The following is a 7,490-nucleotide window of genomic DNA, read 5'->3' on the forward strand; positions in this document are numbered from 1 at the left end:
GATGGGCTGAGTAAAGCTCCCGAAGGCCTTAAGGTAAAAAGAGTCCTCCTCTTTCTGTGAAGACTAATTCTCGTGCTATGGTCCCTTGGCTTTTATAGTTCTCCAATCTTTCTGTATGTGATCACCAGGACTTGCAAATGTGTTGCCCTGGTTCCAAAGTTTGAGCAGTCCTTGTGGCAGGCCAAAGGTTAAAACGTTTCACAAACTAAGACATGACTGTCAGCACTGGGTGGGGGTGGTCTATGTGATCGCGTTACATTAACCTCTTCTAGAAACATTCGGCTGATTTTAACATCATTTTAATGGAGAAATGAATATATTCAGGTTCATCACATGTCTTTATTTTAAAAAGAAACATATTTGTAATCAGATCAATGTTATAATACAGCTCATGTATTGCAAATCACTAACTTTGATTGCTTGTTTGTGGCGCTCAAAGGGCAGTACACAAACTAATTTGGCTGTAGCAATAAAGTAAGGGGATGACTGTTTTACCTCCAGTTGTGTGTGCCATTTTGTTTTTCATTGTAAATGTTTCAGAACTATTTGCTTTGATTGTATTACATGTTTGACGATCTAAGAGTTGTGATTTCATGTTAGAGAAAGAAGTAAATACTCTGAAGCTCTTTATTGACTTTAAGCCCAAAGGTTACACTATGGTGTCCTCCCTGAAAATTCACAAATACATGAAGGCCTCCTACAGAAAGTCAAGGAAGCCTTTCCCCCATGTTTGCTGAACAATTAATCATATTCAAGCAGAATCGAAACCTTAGTTACCTGCTGCTTTTTTTTTTTACAGCACTTGGAAAGTTGTATCACTATATATTAGAGCATGCCTTAAAGCTGTAGCATTGGCTCTTTTATGATCCTTTTTAGGCTGTTTCATACCATGTAGTCATCAGTTTTAGATATTGTGCACACACAATATCATCATTTATTTTAATATTATAAGCACAGGCGTAACATCTAACATTAATAATGGCTGCATACCGTTTAGGTGTGCCTGAGCCCTGCTGCAGCGCATTGTGTCTAACTGACATGGCTTTCTGGAACACCTGAATGGAACACAGCCATCTTTAGCTTAGCGTGCTGTGTGTGCTTTTCCTGCTATGGCAAGTCAAAATGACTCCCACAAAGTCTATTCCTTTTCTTGAATTACAGTCAACGGAATCATGTTGGACAGTTGGTCAGAAAAAATCAAGCCATTTGGAAGTGTCATTTTGAGCTCTGGGTAACTGTGGTGGGCATTTTTAAATCAGCAGATTTAACCATAATCATTATTTGCAGGCATCCCTAAAATAGTTGACAATTAGCTCCACCTCATCCGACCACAGGAGTAACATGCTGCTTGAACATGAACGCATGAGTAATACTGTAGTATATACACTCACAGGGGCCATTTTTATAAATTGAATCGTTTTACTTTTGATACTTTAACATTTACGGTAACATTTGCAGGACTTAAGAGCCTTTCACACAGAAATGTGCTCTGAAACACAATATTTCCAATGTGGCAAAATATAATTATAATTTCACAGAAAGTACATGACTGTCTTTGTCAGGTTCAGGTATTATTTATTCTATGACATATCCCACTATTCAAAAGTAGGCCTCTAGTGTGCTCGGCTTAATAACCAACTGTGGCTCAGACACTGTTTCTTAGTGTTAAATTTACTCGAAACAAAAGTTACAGTAACCCAATGCCCTTTTACACACTGGATTTAATGTTACAGTCAAACAGTACATTTGTGTGGTCATTGTTGTTGATCAAAAAGACAGGTGTCTTAACATTCTTGGTTAACCTGTAACTTACTAAGAGAGGTCTGGGACAGCTGTTTGATCAGAATTAGAACAGAGGTGAACTCAAGATAAGTAATCAGGCAGAAGAAGCCTGACGTTGCACAAGAGTCACAACAGCACTAGGTAGTCTACAGTGATTACAGTACCTGCAAAATATCTCATTGGGCCTGGAGCCAATGGCTATAATATAAAGTTATATTAATACAAATAAATTGTGGGACAATTAATAGGGCAATTCAAAATCTGTTCTAAAATGATCCTTTTCTGGGGTTGTTGTGATAAAAACCACAAGTCATATTTTCAAATCACGACCAGACATAAAAAGGGTGTGGACAAGCATCAACAAATATATAAATAATGAGGATTTGCTGAATGAAACCTTAGATTTGCACAACAAATTCTGGACCAATCGCTAATCACAGCTGCTGAGTCCTGTGTGAAAATGTGAATTAAGTTTCCATATTTGAGGGATATTCTAGGCCTAAATATTTGGCTTTTACACAGTTGCCACTTTATTAGGTACACCTAACCAAAACGAATGCAGTCTAATACAACAACTGTGCAACAAAGCCTACCATACATGAAGGTCATAATATTATTTTATGTATTGGTATAATTGTTCATTGATGTAAAATGGGGTGGTTCAAATATTAGAAAGACCTCTGTGCAATGTCATGTTTGCATAATATCATTGATTGCATGGTGGTTGTTGTTGACAGACAGGCTTAGGTTTAGCAAGGTGTATCAATATTATGATAACTGAGTGTAGCTTATGAGAGATGAGCATTACACACGTTTTTGTCTGGTTTCACTTCATGCAGTATCTTCTATAACAACTATGCAGATGTTTACAGGTGACATGAAACACAACACAAAATCAGTGCAAACGCATGATATAGTATAATAGAAACTTGTTTTCAACTTTACCTTTTTAACTGGCAATATAAGACTTTCATGCCTGATTTTGAAAGGAAAGGGATAAAAATGTCCTTATATTTCCTGCCAGTGCGGCTATAATTTTGGACTAAAGTGGCTAATTTCAACGGCTATTCACTCAACTGGCATCTCCATCGGCATGGCGAACGTTACATATCGACGGGGAAAGGTCCGTGCATGTTTTGACGTTTTAATAGTTTGAGAACCAAACTCAAATAACGAGCCGATTTTGTTTTTTTTGCAAATCCCTCGTTTATTCTCTTGAAGAGAGACGCAAAGCAAGACCGGAAGTACGAGTCAAAATAAAAGCCAATGACATGACAGCAAGAACATTTGATTTACAGTCTATGATGCAAGTACGTAACATTGTAAGAAAAATAAATAAATAAATCTAAATAAATAAACCTGGGTCAATGGGAGTACAAACCATCAAACAGTATTCCACCAACATCGGTCCTGCTGGAGTCAAAGACAAAGTGAGTTGACTGACTTATTTTAACTTTCGAGTTATATCAACTTTGTGATATCAAGACTTACAGTTTGTGTCTCGTGTCAACGCTATTTATTTACAGCGCCATAAAAAGAGACTGTGCACTAGACACAAAGGGGTGATATTCATGGTTTTCCACAAATAAAGGACAGGGCATCCATTGTTCTTCATCAAGAACAATGCATGACCTGTCCTTTACCATGATTGTGTGAAAAACTACGTTTTAAAACGTATACTACATAAGGCTGAAGTGGTTTTAGCTACCCGTACTCTCACAGGTGTTACCAGATAACGAGGGTTACAGTTTCATAAGTTGTTTTCAATGGGAAAAGGCGTCTGATTTATTAGGCCACGTGGGTTTTGCATATTCGTGACACCATGATGTAGCTATATATAACATTTTAAAAATGTATCTAAACTTCATTGACAATACCTAACAATATCTTCAGCTACACTTATTGACAAGTTGTTATCATCTCCTCAATACGCATCTAAGTCTACCTCGAATTTGGAAATTCAAATCAGATGACCCTTCTGGTGGGGGCCTCTAACTTGATCGTTCAAGATAATTAAATGAAGAGTGATTAAAAATCATTGAGCTAGCTTGATAAGTTAAATGGCAAGGATGCTACTTTCCGATTACTAACATGGCCATATCAATATATTCACAGACAGCTTGCTGCTCTGCTAACTTATTTGTGTGTGTGTGTGTGTGTGTGTGTATGTGTGTGTGTGTGTGTGTGTGTGTGTGTGGAAGGCTCTCCAGCAGAGATGTGATAAATGAATTGCATGATGTCATGAAGACTACATTGCTGTAATGGCCCTTTTCATCTCTGGGACATTGTGCTTCTTGCAAGAACCACTCGTACCACCTGATTCCTTCTTAAGTGACTTCTACAGGTGATTTAGGAGAACCAACCAATTTTCTCCTTTCATTCACACTTTGAATGTGCAGAAATGGGTTTTGCAAGATTGGTGTTGAGCTGAGACTCCTGTGACAGTGTTTAGACGGAGAGTTCTGGTTCTCGTTCTGGTTTTTCCAGTGGTTGTGGGTGCAAATTAGTTCCTCAAGGTGCTGAAAAGCATGACTTAACTGTTATAGAAATGTGTATCTGAGCACCAAAGTAGAGCCTGGTAAACATGTTGAGTTATCTGATGTATAATTATACTGTTGTGTGTGTTTGTTTGTCTGTTGGCAAACAGCAGGCTTTAGAAATTGCATAATTGAACCAACATTAGTTGGCCTAGCTTTCAACGTTGAGCTTCCAGAATGCATCATACATGTTGGGGCTGGCTTAGGTTTTAATTTATTGCATGCCATTACATAAGAGCTGTTATGCTGTAGGCGTGTAACTTAAGCAATTTACATGTTTGTTGTTCTGAAGTATTTCTGTACAGAAAGAGACAACAAATTGCGTGCATAGACTGTATGTGGAAACTATTTACAACTAAGCTTTTGAATGTGACACGCTGAAAAAACATGGCTACATCTGACTGGTATCTCCTTGTATCTTCAGGAACTAGATAACATGTTCTAGTACTATTTATTAAAGATAATCATGGGTCAAAGGTTTCAGTTTCTGACAAAGTTCCTCAAAAGCTCAATCAGGGGTTCAGCTGAACTTGCCTTTTCCTGGTTTGACAAATTTTATAAAAAATGTAAATTGTATATAATAAAGCTGGAAGCTAAGTTATATGCAGAACAAAATCTGCTGATAATCAATGCACACATGCAGGCATTTCTGCCATTCACGGTTTTACCAAATGGGTAATGACATTAGACAATGTCTTTATAAAACTACGGGACCATACGAGATAGTTATCATTCCCAGCCCCAACAACCACAAAAGTACCGTCTATTTTTGCAAACTATCTCTTCACCAACATGCAGATTGTCACAGTCATGTAATTGTAGTATTCAATGGTTTATAAATCATATGTTCCAGTGCCCCCCTCTGGTTGCTAATATACATTACATTTGTTGGCCTGTTCATGAATCTGATATCCAATATAGGCTACAGAGAGCACATTTCTCAAATGTACAGTTTAAAGCCCCTGAACACCTACACAGGTGTTTTGAGTTATTCAGGCTGATTAGAGCTCTGCTCAGATTGAAGGTGGGCCAGAGGTCTGATGAGAATTCATTAGGTCACAAGTCATCATTTACCAAAAAGAATGATCATTTCTTGCAACTGTAGGAATTAGAAACCTTTTTTTCATTGCACACACAGAACGTGCAGACCGTGAAGCAATAATCGCTGTATTTGATAAAAAAGTTTATTGGATTAGAATCACAGACTCCTCCTTAACATACACATTTAGACTGTGTGTTATTATATTTTTTCAATTTAAATGGCGGGTAAAAATTGATTATGACGGAATTTTTAAAACCCTTTCCGTCAAAATGACATGCAAGGAGGAAGTCTAACTCAACCACTGGCTGCCACCTTATTTAGGTTTTTATAATCAATATTTAGAATATATATTCTGTCAATTTTTGACAGCCCAAGTGGCAGTAGAGATCTAACCTGATAGACTGTGCTCAACTGGATGCTGGGCTTTTGTTTGCACATCATAAAAACTATGTCAGAATTCACGATATTGTTTAAATCCTTAGGACACCTACCTTTAGGCCACCGTAGTTCTCTGGCACGCTTGGAAAGAGAGAGGGTGAGCTGAGGGGTATTTGGTTGGTAGCAACCTGCCACAAACCAGTAGATTCCACTAAAACACACTGTCCCTTTAAGCAGTTATTATCAAACCCTTGCAATAAACAGCATAAACATTTAATATCTGCACAACAGTAGAAAGTAACAAGCACAGTTGCGTTCATGCTCTTCTTCGGTGTCAATGAATGTGCCTGTACTTGACAAATGCACTAAATCCTTGAGACCACTATCAAAATTGAAGTGGATCCCGTGCTGACACACAGGGATTTTGCCAGATGGGCTTCATAATAAATGATCCAAAATATTAAAAAAGACACTAACATAATAAAATATTGAAGGAAATGGTTATCTTAGGGAACTAAATAAAGGCTTGTCGGAAATAGTCACCGTATTAACTGAACACATAAGAGTCATTTGCATTGACATTTGGGAACAATCGGACAGTCTATCAGCCATCAGTAGAGGTGGCTTGAATTCACATATCAGGTCATCTTTAATTACTTTGTAGTGCCTCTTGGTGTAGATGGCTCCCCCATGATGACCTACAAAAGTACCGAAGCATATCAGTACACCTGCCGGTTTGAAACATGAAGGCACATGTTTACAGTGTTTTTGTACAGTAATTACTCTCAATGCCAGTCGACAAAGGTTCCCACAGAGAGTTGACATTTTCTAAATATATGTTTATCTAGAGTGCAAATGAAACCAATCCTCTGTCTGTCTATTAGCCAGACAGACTTGGTTGGTTTTATTATTCGCTCTCAAGATGAGCTAGTGGTCCTCCCAGTCCCTGATGGCATATGGATATGGTAATGTACAACCATCTGATGGCCGCTCAATGCAGCAGCTAACTGGCTAGCTTTATCGCCAAAACATATATTATATAGACCTAGGTGTCATAGAAAGTGTTACTGTCTTCAGACACAGGTTAAAAAAAATACTGTATGTGCGTGTATGACCAGATGGCCTGTGTCATAGCTAGTTATTTTAGGTGGGATTGATATATATGGGCTCTATTTTTTGCAGAGGAATGGGTGTGTTTTATTTACATCTGTTTGGCCTTTGACTGGCAACTTACCAGCCTATTTCTATGTAGATGTCGCTGCTGTACCCATTTTTGTTTCATTATGTGCTCTGATTTTGTGTTAATTATTTAGTGTTGTATTATTTTGTCAGGGTTGGAATTACCTTCACAGTGTATGTGTATATTGTACATGAATGTGATATGTCTCGTCCGAGTTCCTATAGAAAACTGATTGACCGACTGCATATCTAAATGAGAATGGTACACATTTGGTTGACAATATCAACTGTCAATAAATACTCTATAATTAGTCAGTTTTAAAGATCCTTGATTATCTCAAAAGTACCACTCAGTTCTCAAATCATGGCGCTAAATAAATTCAGTGAGATTCATCTAAACTGTGTTGTAACATTACGAAGCAGGAAATCAGACATTTACAGATTGCATTAATGTATTTTATTGATAATTTTCACTCTTTGCAGGAAGGTGAGTTTCAGTAAAATGTTACATTTTCAATGTTTGTACACAATAAACCATCTAAATGAAAATGATACAACATGTGCTTCTGCTG

The sequence above is a fragment of the Melanostigma gelatinosum genome, assembly GCF_949748355.1.
Source record: "Melanostigma gelatinosum genome assembly, chromosome: 19".
Classification (NCBI taxonomy): domain Eukaryota; kingdom Metazoa; phylum Chordata; class Actinopteri; order Perciformes; family Zoarcidae; genus Melanostigma; species Melanostigma gelatinosum.